The sequence below is a fragment of the Chionomys nivalis genome, chromosome 11 (genome assembly GCF_950005125.1).
Source record: "Chionomys nivalis chromosome 11, mChiNiv1.1, whole genome shotgun sequence".
NCBI classification, from domain to species: Eukaryota; Metazoa; Chordata; class Mammalia; order Rodentia; family Cricetidae; genus Chionomys; species Chionomys nivalis.
This window is the reverse complement of record NC_080096.1, coordinates 42,463,057-42,475,805: the sequence shown is the minus strand read 5'-3', so window position 1 is coordinate 42,475,805 and position 12,749 is coordinate 42,463,057.

Here is a 12,749-nt window from a genome sequence, read left to right as displayed (position 1 = left end):
TCTGTTTTGCCTCAGCACTAAGACCCTTAATGAATATCAATGAGTCTTTCACAGAACAGACCTTTGTTCATAAACCTTAATATAGAACACATGTTCAATTATACAAATGAGTGGATCTATCAATGAAACACAATTTTAAAGACCACATGTAATGACTATAATCCCAGCTACTAGGGTGGGTGTCTTAGGTAGCAGGATGACAAGTTCAAGATCTGCACTGGCAATTTAAGAAAACCTAATCTCAAAATTAAAAATTAAAAGAGAACATGGAATGTGCCTTAGTGGTAGAATTCTGGCCCAGCATGCACAGCTCTAGGTCCACTCTTCATTACCATAAAAATATATAATAAATAATGTCAATATTCACTAGTAATTTTTATACTTTATGAGTTATTTGTTGAGATGAATCATTTTTCACTTTATCTGTTTTAAAGTACTCAGGTTAGGGTTAGGTTGTGGGGAGATATGAGATGTCTGTTATTGACAATAAACTGACTTGAACTCTTAGAACTTGTAAAGATGTGTGTGATACAATCACTGGCTTCAGAAAAACACAACCTCAAAGTTCACACATAACCACATCCAGCAGACGGAACATTAGAAATCTCTCGTCAGAAGTATGGATGCCACGTTATGAAGGACTAGGGAAGGAAAACAGTGGCAACATAATATAAATTTTTGTTTACCTCGAATATTTCTTGTGTAATAAGAGGATAAAGAATTCTTTGTTGTTTAAAGAGAATCAGGGATATGTAGCACACTTTCTGTTTTCATGGTTTGGTGAGTTAAGAGAAGACAGAAATCTGTCTAAGCCTAGCAAAAAGCCAAGGAAATGATGCCATCTGGGAAATCTAGTTTCCACTGCAATAAGCCATTCGAAGGATTTTTCAAGACTGTGGGAGGATTTTGGCTACCATTCTGCATGATCCTCCATTTTAAAGTTGAAGAAGCTGAGGCAGAGATGAGCACTATGTGGTGAGTGCCCAGCCTCACCTTATCTGTGGAATAGCCTCCATAACTACACAGCTTTAACCAATGACTGGCAACACACAGAACTCGGCCCAGGGCAAAGGTATTACACGATTCTATGAGATGTCTACATTGGCACCTTATACATAGCAGACAGTCTCTAATGACTCGCTGAATGGGTTAAAAAAAAAACACAGTAGTAAAACTAGCTGTTTGATGTTATCAAGAATAATTAAGTGATATCTGTAATATAGATCCAGTTATCTACTTGGCATCTTGTCACTCAACTGTCTAAGAGATTATTCCAGATTCAGCATGTCCAAACAGTTCCAGCCTTCCCCTCCCCAGACCAGCTCCACTTCAAAGGAATCCTTCCCCTTCTTGTTGACGGCAACACCTTCAACATTCTGATTACTTGGGATAAAATTCTGAGAATTACCTTTGATGTGTTCTGTTGTTTCTACTTTCAAAATATACCCAGAAATTAACCCCCCCACACACACCAACTTGCTCTTCCTCCTTAACTCTATTCACAGCCATCTTCCTCTTCATCCAGAACCCCTGTTTGTGCCTGTGCTTAGATTCTCAAAAAACCAAACAAAGAGTGAGTCTCTTAATGTAAGTCAGAACAACACTCTTTTGGCCCATCTAAAGTAGACCTGCATTTCACATGGAGGAAGGGCTAACAGCATTGTTCAAAATACTCAAGAAGTGGAAAGAAACAATCTAAAAATCTCCATGTGAGTGTATGAACAAAAGCATGTATTTGTTTGGATGAATGCTATATCACGATGAGAAAAAGGAATGTGCTGTCTGTCATATGTGACAACTTGGATGGACAGTGAAAACATTATCCTAATGGAAAGAGGCAATGGTGACAGGCCAGTTATAGGAAGTTGGGAACAGGCAAATCCACACAGAAAGTACGCTAGTGATTACCGAAGACTGGAGGGGAAGACGGAGTGACAGCTAGTTGGCTCAAGTATTAGTTAGAGATGGCAAAAATATTCTAAAATTGACTATGGTATGGTAGACTTCGCTGTGAGCACACTAAAGCCAATCAATTATACATCATAAACAGGTATATTTATAAAATGTGCATTTTCTCTCTCTCTCTCTTCTCTTCTTTCTCTTTCTTTCTTTCTTTCTTTCTTTCTTTCTTTTTCTTTCTTTCTTTTTGAGACAAGGTTTTTTTGTGTAGCTTTGGATCCTGTCCTGGAATTCTGCAGACCAGACTGGCCTCAAATTCATAGAGATCAGCCTGCCTCTTCCTCCTGAGAGTTGGGATTATAGGCAAGCTTTTCTATAAGTCTTTTTTTTTTTTAAGGAAGAGTTGGATAATGGAAAAAGAATAAACAGAGAAAAAAGGAACATAAAGAGAATTTTGAAAAGCCTCAAGTTGGGAAGAAACATTTTTTTAAATTTATTTTTATTTCATGTGCATTGATGTTTTGCCTGCATGTATGTCTGTGTGAGGTGTTAGATCCTCTGGGACTGGAGTTATAGACAGTTGTGAACTGACATGTGGGTGCTGGGAATTGAACCCAGGTCTCCTGGAAGAGCAGCCCGTGCTGTTAACCACTGAACCATCTCTCAACCCTATGGGAAGGAGCTTAATATAAAGAGAAAATTTCATCATGTTTCATAGAGGAAGACTGGGAGGGAATGAAGACAGTGAAATAATGGAATTTCCATCTCAAGGTCATTCTCCCCGGCTGGTTCGTGGATAGTGAACAGTGGGCTAGTCCTGATGCCAGAAAGACAGTTAAGAGCATAGTACAGTGGAGGAGGAGGGAAGGGTGGTTGAGTTTAGGATGGAGCCAGAGATGGGCTTTTGGATCCACTGGACAGAAGTCAATGAATGCCGGTGACTTGGGTGGATGGAGGCTATGAAGGGTGTGGGTAGGTAAACTCTGAACACTGATGCATTTGGCCATGGTATAGTTCTGAAGCTACTGAATTTCTCTCTCTCTCTCTCTCTCTCTCTCTCTCTCTCTCTCTCTCTCTCTCTCTCTCACACACACACACACACACACACACACACATACGGATTTATGAAAATGATGTACAGGTTACAGTTCAGCAATGACTAGCTGTGACTACAAAGTCCAGGAATCCAGTAACTTCTCAGCCCCACAGGCTGGGTGTCTCAGCTGGTCTCCTGTATGTGCTGGAGTCCCGAAGAAGTAGACTCCAATGTCAGGGAAGGAATGGATGTGCTGGCAAGGCAAGGTGAAGGAGAAACACACCCACTTCCTTCTCCCACCATCCTCCCAGCAGAAGGTGTGGCCCAGATTCAAGGTGTGCTTTCCAGCCTCATGGTCTGGATTAAAGGTGTGTGTCATCCAGCCTCAGAATCCGGACTCAAGGTATGTTGTCTTCTTGCCTCAAGGTCTGGATCACAAGCGTGCCCTCCATTTCTGGATAATAGTTTATTCCAGATACAGTGATACAGTCACGTTGACGGCCAAGAATATCATCAAGAATGTGCCCCTGTAATCTTGCATCCCACTTTCTGTCATCCAAGACTGAGGAAATAAAAGAGTGGACTGGGGAAGATAATTATGTTTAGTCACTCAAGAGAAATGTGTGGCCTTGCCTTTCTGGAGGCAAAACATCCTAGATTCCTTCAAGGGTCTTTTAGAAAGATGCAGCTGCTCATCTCTCACAGCTTCCGGTAGTGGATCTACATTACTGACCATATGGCTCCCATCTCTGCCTCTCTTATTGTGAATTTTTGTGTGTGTGTGTGCTTATGTCTTTACTTTGTTATTGCCCCCTCCCACACCATGCCTGGGGATCAAACCCAGGGTCTTGTAAGTCCTAGGTAAGTGTTCCACTACCGAGCTACATCCCTAGCTCCTCCTCTGTCTCTTGCAAAAACACAATCATTGGCTTTAGGGCTCCCTTGGTCAGCGTAGGAAAAATTTAGCACAAGATTCTTAATCCAGTTATGTCTGAAACGATCACGCCTTCTGTCTTGTCTTTTCCAAATAAGGTAATTTCACAGGCTTTGGCTATTAAGAACATTGAACTTACCTTTCTTAGAGGCTACCTTTCCGTGTGTTATAGTCAATTAAAGAATACGAAGTTTGGACCAGAGAGATGGCTCAGCAGTTAACAGCATCTACTGCTCTTGAGGAGGGAGTAGTTTCGGTTCCCAGCACCCATGCAGCAGCTCACTCTTGTGCATAACCTAATTTCAGGGGATTTAACGATCTCTTTGCTGTGGAATAACCCTTCCGTACACTGTGTGAATATATGCCACTATGGTTGGTTTAATAAACGAGCTGATTGGCCAACAGCTGAACAGGATAAAGTTAGGTGGGGAAAGCCAAACTGAGAATGATGGGATGAGCAAGGGTGGAGCCAGAGAAGAGATGCCAGCCAGCCGCCAAGGAAGCAGGGCATGAAGAAAACATGGTAACAAGCCATGAGCCACATGGCAAAGCATAGATAAGAAATATGGGTTAATATAAATGTAAGAGTTAGGTAGTAATAAGCCTGAGCTTTCTGCTGAGCACATAAGAAAATAAATGAATCTTCTAAAATACGGAGTTCTCCTTTGTTTTTTATTAGAAACTTTCTCATACTCATATTTTTTCTTCTAGGTTAAAAGATTTCCTTTTAGAAGTGTGTGTGTGTGTGTGTGTGAGAGAGAGAGAGAGAGAGAGAGAGAGAGAGAGAGAGAGAGAATTCAGGGTCTATATAGAACTAAAGTTACCTAAGGTAGAGATGTTCATGTAACCATAGCAATCATTTGTTGTGGGATAATCTTTTTGCCCACTGTGAAGATGTGTCTCTGTCAAGGCATCTGATTCATTTAATATGTAGCTGAATGGCCAATAGCTAGGCAGGAGAGGACAGGCAGGACTTCTGGGCAGAGATAAGAACTCTGGGAAGAATCTGACAGGAGGGGAATTCACCGTGAGATATGGGGGGTGGGGTGGGGGAGGTGGTCAGACATACAATATGGAAGAGAGGTAATGAGCCATGTGACAGAATGTAGATTAATATAAATGGGTTAGTTTAAGTTTTAAGAGCTAGTTGGGAACAAGCTTAAGCTAATACCAAGCTTTCATACTTAATAAGAAGTCTCTGTGCAATTATTTGGGAACTGGTGGTTCAAAGAAAGTCTGACTATATTTATTAATATGATCCAAGGCCATGATTAGTTTAACATTTATTATGTAATTGCAATGACAAACTAGATTAATTTTCAGAATAATTATTTTCTGTTGAATTGGTACATCAAATTGGCAAATGTAATCAATGCTAACACTCTGGAAAATTGGGAAATTTTTTCCACTTAGCCCTTTTTCCCATACAAATCATATATAGCTCTGTTGCACAACAAGGTTAAATGAGTAGTCGTTGGGTCAAAGACTAGAAGAAATTTGATTCAGCATAAGTGTCATGATATCTTGTTTGCGTTCTAACATAAATAAGCAAAGCTTGCCTGAAGATCAGAGTAGAGCTAAGCCACCAGGTGCCAGGTAGTGGTGGCACACATCTTTAATCCCAAGACTTAGGAGATGTTGACACACAGACCTCTATTAGTTCAAGGCTACCCTGGGTTACATGATTGATCCAGTCTCAAAGAGAAACAGAGCCAGGCAGTGTTGGCCCACACCTTTAATCCCAGTACATAGGAGTCAGATGCCTTTAATCCTAGCACTAAGGAAGACAAGAAGAGATATGGGTGAGTGGAGAGAGAAATATAAAGCAGGGAGAGACAAGAGCTCAAGAGTAGTCTGAGGACAGGATCATCCTTTTGTTCTGAGGATTTGATAGAGGTAAAAGGTCTCTCTAGTGACTGGCTGCCCTGCTTCTCTGATCTCTAAGATTTCACTCCCTAATATCTGACTCTGGATTTTTATTAAGAACAACTAGAGGGGCTGGAGAGATGGCTCAGAGGTTAAGGGCACTGATTGTTCTTCCAGAAGCCCTGACTTCAATTCCCAGCAGCCACATGGTGGCTCACAACCATCTGTAATGAGATCTGGTGCCCTCTTCTGGCCTGCAGGCATACATGCAGACAGAACATTGTAAACAAAACAAATAAATAAATAAAACTTAAAAAGGGGAACAATTAGAATTCATGCTACACATAGGACCATAGGGAAAGGGCCAGAGTGCACACATGTCATAGTTGCAAAAGGTGTGCAATCATTTGAGAATATCAAAACAGAAATACTGATCTCCAATCCACGTGTCACTCAAAACTCAATCCTAGAGGGATCATGGATAGCAACAAAATGGATAAAATACCATTAGCAGGATAAAATGGAGGAGTTATAGTCATTACACTTGCAGTAGGCAGAGATTTCTTATATAGGAACAAAAACATTAATGATAAAAAGAGTTGGATAAATTGGGATTAATTGAAATGAAGAGTTTATGTTTATAAAATATATTGAAGCTTGCCAAGTTATGAACTATCAGCCAAATCGAGCCTGCCGCATTCCATCCAGTAGCTTGGGAAGTAAGAATAGTTTTTCTATTTTTATATAGATGAAAGAACTCAGAAGATAAAATTTTGTAATATGTGAGATATATATGAAATTCAAACTTTAGTATCTATAAATAAATTTGATTGAAACATAGCCAAGTTCACTCATCAGCCTTACTCACTGGTAGATTCTGTAGTTGCTGTGGTAGTACAATGGCAGGGTTGGTTAGTTGCCATGGAGACCACACACCCTGCAAAGCCTAAAGTAGCTACAATATACTGCAGAGTTCTATAATGTAGAATCAAGAAAGTATAAAGAAAAGCTACAGATATAGGAAATATATTTTCTATAGAGAAGACAGATAATCCTGTAAAGACATTTAAGGGAGGGACAAGCACCCTGAACATGTACCCCCACTTAGTAATAGACACCGCAGGTGGAGTTTTCCTGTCCTGGGAGCAGCTCCCAAATAACTGACATGGAGACTTAATACTAATTAGAAATGATTGGCCAGTTGCTCAGGCTTGTCACTAGCTAACTCCTACATTTAAATAAACCTATATTTCTTATCCATGCTTTGCCACGTTCCTTGGTACCTTTTCTCAGTATGGCATACCCAACTTGCTTCTCCCTGTTTCTGCTGGCAACTCTTCTGACTCTTCCCTTCTTCCTCCCAGTATTCTCTCTGTGTCAGGCTGTCTTGTCCAATCTCCTCCTGTCCGGCTATTGGCCAAATGGCTTTTTATTAACAATGAGAGTAATACATATTTACAGTGTACAAAAATTGGTCAATAGTGATATACAAATGTCCAGTAAACACATTACACAGTGCCCATTAAAGAAATGCCTATTAAAACCACATTGAAATACCCATGTATAACCACCAGAATAGCTAAACCCCAAAGGCTTGACAATATCAAGTGTTGAAGGCATGGCCAGTTAGAATGTAGCCTGGTGCCGCTATCCTGGAACACTCTTTTTTCTTTAATATTTATTTATTTATTTATTTATTTATTTATTTATTATACAATATTCTGACTGTGCGTATGTCTGCAGGCCAGAAGAGGGCACCAGACCTCATTACAGATGGTTGTGAGCCACCATGTGGTTGCTGGGAATTGAACTCAGGACCTTTGGAAGAGCCGGCAATGCTCTTAACCACTGAGCCATCTCTCCGGCCCCCTGGAACACTCTTGAAGAGTATTTACTACATGGAAACATAACCACCCTGTGGTTAAGTATGCCTAACAAAATGAGAATATCCCACTGCAAGACCTGTACAAGAGAAGGCTCCCGAGCTGCTTGATCCATGACAGATCACAAACAGAAACAGCACAATTTAGAACAACTAAGTTATGACGTATCAGGAAGTGGGGTGACGTACAGTAAGTGAAAAAGAATGACATATAGGGGCTAGTGAGATGGCTCAGAGGTTAAGAGCATTGCCTGCTCTTTCAAAGGTCCTGAGTTCAATTCTCAGCAACCACATAGTGACTCACAACCATCTGTAATGGGGTCTGGTGCCCTCTTCTGGCCTGCAGGCATACACACAGACAGAATATTGTATACATTTAAAAAAAAAAAGAATGACATATAGCTACACAAGAGAACTTGGACGGTCCCTTCAGACATCATATTGACCAAGGAAACATATGGATGCCGGGGACTTAACCGAAGGCCCCACGCATACTGGATACTGGTTGTAAGAAGTTCAACAATGATTTGGGTATAGTTCGTGGTCAAACACACATTTATATAAAAGTTAATAGTGTAAGGTTAACAAGTGAACACGAAGGTTCACAACTATAACTTGTATAGTATAGTGCATGTGCATTAGTCTACAGCCAAAACCTTAAAAGCGGGAAAAGATGAGCAAGGATGTTTGTGGGGCAGAGACTGGTGCTTTTGCTTCTGGGCACTTACGTTGCCACACACCGTTTCAGCTGTGTTTACAGCCATGCCTTGTATGCGCTGTAGGCCTTTCTCTGGGGCCCTAGGGTGAATCATAAATCTCTTCTAGTCGTGGCTGCTGCTTGAAACCTTGTCCTGTAACATGGGAAGCACACACTTGGACTGGTGTCTGAGATGATAGTCTTTCTGAAAAAAGCAACTAACACTGCTGAAGTAAGCAATCCTAAGCTCTAATTTGGTCATCCCCCAGTCGTAGTGGAAATCCTGGCAGAGCATGTGTGCTCAGAAAAACCAGGTGAGTGATTCAATGTCAAATAAATGCATGTATGTGTATAGCGAGTAATTGTGCACATAGAAATGAAGTGAATGAGTATACAGGACATGTATATTTGTGAATTCATTAAACATATAGGTGCGTGCACGCACACACACACACACACACACACACACACACTGTCCATCACTTCCTCTCGGACAAACACAATTAACCAGCCACTTCAGAAACACTTATCTTTTTCCTCCTGTTAGACAGAGGGCAAAGTTTATTCACTGCTAATTAACGATTAAAATCTTGATGTCTCGGGGCTGGAGAGATGGCTCAGTGGTTAAGAGCATTGCCTGCTCTTCCAAAGGCCCTGAGCTCAATTCCCGGCAACCACATGGTGGCTCACAACCATCTGTAAAGAGGTCTGGTGCCGTCTTCCGGCCTGCAGGCATACACACAGACAGAATATTGTATACCTAATAAATAAATAAAATAAATATTTAAAATCTTGATGTCTCCTCTTATTCTGGGTTCAAGTCTGGAACTTAGCCCTTATCAGCCAGTCACCTCCAACCAGTTTCTTCACCTTCCTGTGCTTAGGAACCTCATCTTTAACGTGGAAAAGACTCACTCCCATGGTTGTTTAGAATTTAAGATGAGCTCATGATTATAATAACTTAAAGACGCTTAAAGGCTTCTGGAGGGGAGGAGTTAGCTTGTTCGTTTGCTTGTTTCGTCTGTTTGTTTCTAGAAGTGTTGGGCGCATACATAGTAGACACCCACTAAAGAGTTGCCAAATAAACGACCAGTATCCTGATCTTCAAAATCTACCTACTCTGCCTATTGTTTTATGCATCACGTAAGAGTTACAGCCATTCCTGAGCCTCCACTTACTCCCTCCGATAGTCGGAGCATTTTTCTGAAGTGTCACAAGGTGGCAGCATGAGCCTTTCCTTTTGAATGAGTGGCGTGCTAATTTTCCTTGTCTAGAGCAGGCCCTGCAGCAGCTTCTCAAGCCTGCCCATTCCCGGGGCTTTTGGGTTTGCCCCATCGGTATTAACTGCACTCTTTGCAGCTCTACCATTGAGCTAAAGAGAAGAGTTATGCTTGTAGAGAGGTTAAAAAAAAAAAAAAAAGCTGATGTGACTACAAGGTTGGCTCCCAGCAGCCCTGTTTAGTATTCCTGAAGCTCTCTTTCTCTAACAAGGCAATCTCTTGTCTCAGAGACATGATGTCAAATGACATTGTCATCTTCCCATCCTGTAAGAAACAACAAACCAATTAAAACTTTGTCTTCTAAGAAAAACAAAGCAAGGCCAGTTCTACAAGGGAGCAGGAAGACCTTCTGGAGGAACCGTGCAAGGCCTTTTGGGGAACCACTGGGAGGACGTGGATGCCTTTGAGTATCTTCCAGAACAAGGCCTTGTGGAATGAAGACAGTCTTGATTTAGAAATGAACAAATCTGGCTTCTAGCAGGGCTTTGGGAATTTCCTCCCCTTCCAACCTAAGCCAAGCTCTCGACTTGGTTTGGGCCTTTCTGAAGTGAGCATAACAATAAGTCTCCTGCGTTCTGGGGGAAGGGGAGAATTGTTCTGTAAATCACCCAGCAGGGCAGACTTTGTGCAGCATGAGCCACTTTAAGAATCCCCTTCACCTTCCCTGTAGGAAACCAGTTCCACCCCGCTGAAGAGGCTTGCCTAGCCAGTCTCCTTGGTGAAAAGGGACTAGTGAATACCGAAGTTGCATGTGTTGTAGGAACAGTAATCATTAATGCATTCTTTTTTTTAATCTTTGCAGCTCTGGGGACCAAATTCAAGACTTCTTAACATTGACCTGTCTATTGTGTCCCAGGTGATTTCAGGTGGTCTTTCATTTTTCAAACCTTTTGAGTCGTCCACAGAAGAAAATGCCAGCCTCCTTCAACAGTTTTGAGGAGAGTGAAGATGGGGCTGATTCCTCAGTTTGCCTCAGGCCAAACAGCAGAGAGCAGAGCTTCTGACCTAAATCCCCCGCTCCATCCTGCAGTGACTAAGGGGGATAAGTGTGGCGTTACCCAGACTATCCCATTCTGTGTTCACAGTAGCAAGTCAGCCAGCTTTGTTAAGTCTGGACCAGAGGGGGAGTGCTTTTAACTAATTAGATGTCTTCTGAATTATCACAACTTTTCACAACATGGGACTCTGACTTTTTGCGTACACAAGTTCATATAGACGGGCTCTGCCGCCTTTTCCCTCAAATGCATGCCTGTTTTTCAAAATAAATAAATAAATAAATAAATAAATAAATAAATACAATGATTAATTACCTATCCGGAGTTAAAAATGGTCAAGTAGATACTAGGGGTTAAAAGAGAAAGATGGACAGGAAGAAAGTTATGGGGAGGTCCTAGAAATGAGGGCTATTAAACCACTTGGGAGGGAGGTTATTTAAGAATGACGCTGTTGTTGCCACGCGTAGTAAGAAACTCTTAAAAAGACATTCAGCCCCGCTGATGTGATAGCTTTTACACAGCCATGCCAGTGAACTGGCTGTCATTTTAATACGTGAGTTTGGGTAAGCTATGTTTACCAGGAATTTTAATTACTTAATGACTTTGAAATGACACCACTGTAAGCTATCATCAAGTTGGTTTCACTGTGTTTTATTTGTGGTGGTGAGATGGTTCAACTGTCAGGTTTAAAGCTGTGGAGACGGAGGACAAGTGGGGGAAGGGATGAAAGAGAATGAGAAAAAAGTAAAGTCCAGAGGCCTTCAGATTTATATATCTGGCTAGGCATATTTGTATCGAATTACCTAAAGAATTAGATTGACACTATATTTTATGACTTGTTCAAGTCAATTTTAATGAGTGTTTCAAAGATTCTGTTCCCCCGAGAGCTATCCAAATAGAATCTTGTTTGCATAGAACTGCACGCATCAATTAGCACCACGATCTTTTAGTTAGGAAAAGTAATGGCTCAAAAGCCCTGTAAATGGAAGTAGAGAGCTTTTACTTAAACACCCATGTATCATCTTTTTCATCTGCTTTTGGGATAACAGATTTTTATCTTTCTTAATAAGTCATCGAGCTTAAGTCAGAGAACCTCAACATGAAATAGGTTCCTTGAACCGAAGCTGGTGTGGACTGAAGTTATCAATCTGAGTAATTTGCAGAAACAGCAATGTTGTCCTAGCAATTATTCCACCGAACAATGAGAGAAGTTTGGCTTTGAAAAGGCGTTTGTTCTCAATGCGACTCATCTTCCAGATGGAGGAGTAGGTCGGGGGTATAAAGGAGGATAACCCGACTTCACTGAGTTCTTAGGAGCGGTGGCTATCAACACTGCTTCTTCAGCTCTTCAAGACAGGCCTCAGGGTCCGGGCCTTGGAGAAGCAAACTGTGCCCCCTCCTGAAAAGTTAAATAAGATAGGCTGCATAATGGGGGCCCAGATCCTTTGGGGGCCCAAGCAGGGGGGGAAGGTTAGAGAAGGCTGCAGAAGGTTTGCAGAAGCGGCCTTTCTTTTCAGATTGGAATTCCCAGGTGTGGCGACTTTGGGTTTCAAGGAGGGCTAAGGCTGTGGGGAGGTTTGAGTGGGCAGGGAAAAGACACTGGTGCCCCGAATTCCTTTTAGAATGCTATAAATTATGACAGCATCATTGCTGCTGTTTTAGCAGGTTAGAGACTATGCTGCTTCATCTGAAAGGGGAGTTAAAAGAACTTTTCTTAGCTGCCAGGGGCTTTTGCCTGCTCTCCTTTGAATGGGGATATTGCCTCTGATTGGCCGCTGACATGTCTGCTCCCAAGGTTCCTTGGTGCAGCTTGCTCTCGCTAGTCTCACAGTTAACCAGTACCAATCTGAGGTTCATTCAGCATGCCTCAAACCTTGGCCACTAAAGAGAGTCAGTGAGGATAGTACTTTATATAAAAGACTAGTTTTTGGTAACAGATGCCAAATTATACTGAGGTGAGTTTTACAAGGTGACCTAAACAAAATATTGATGGTGAAATTAATTCTGTGCAAGAATCAAGCCAGGGCACAGAGAGGAGGTGAAAGGTCAGGGTGCACAGCGGAGGGACAGTTTGTTCGTTAGGGGGGAGGAAGGTCTACAGTGTAGGCAGAGGCATAGGACAGCGGGGCGGTGTGTTGAAAGGAATATTCAAGATGGCTG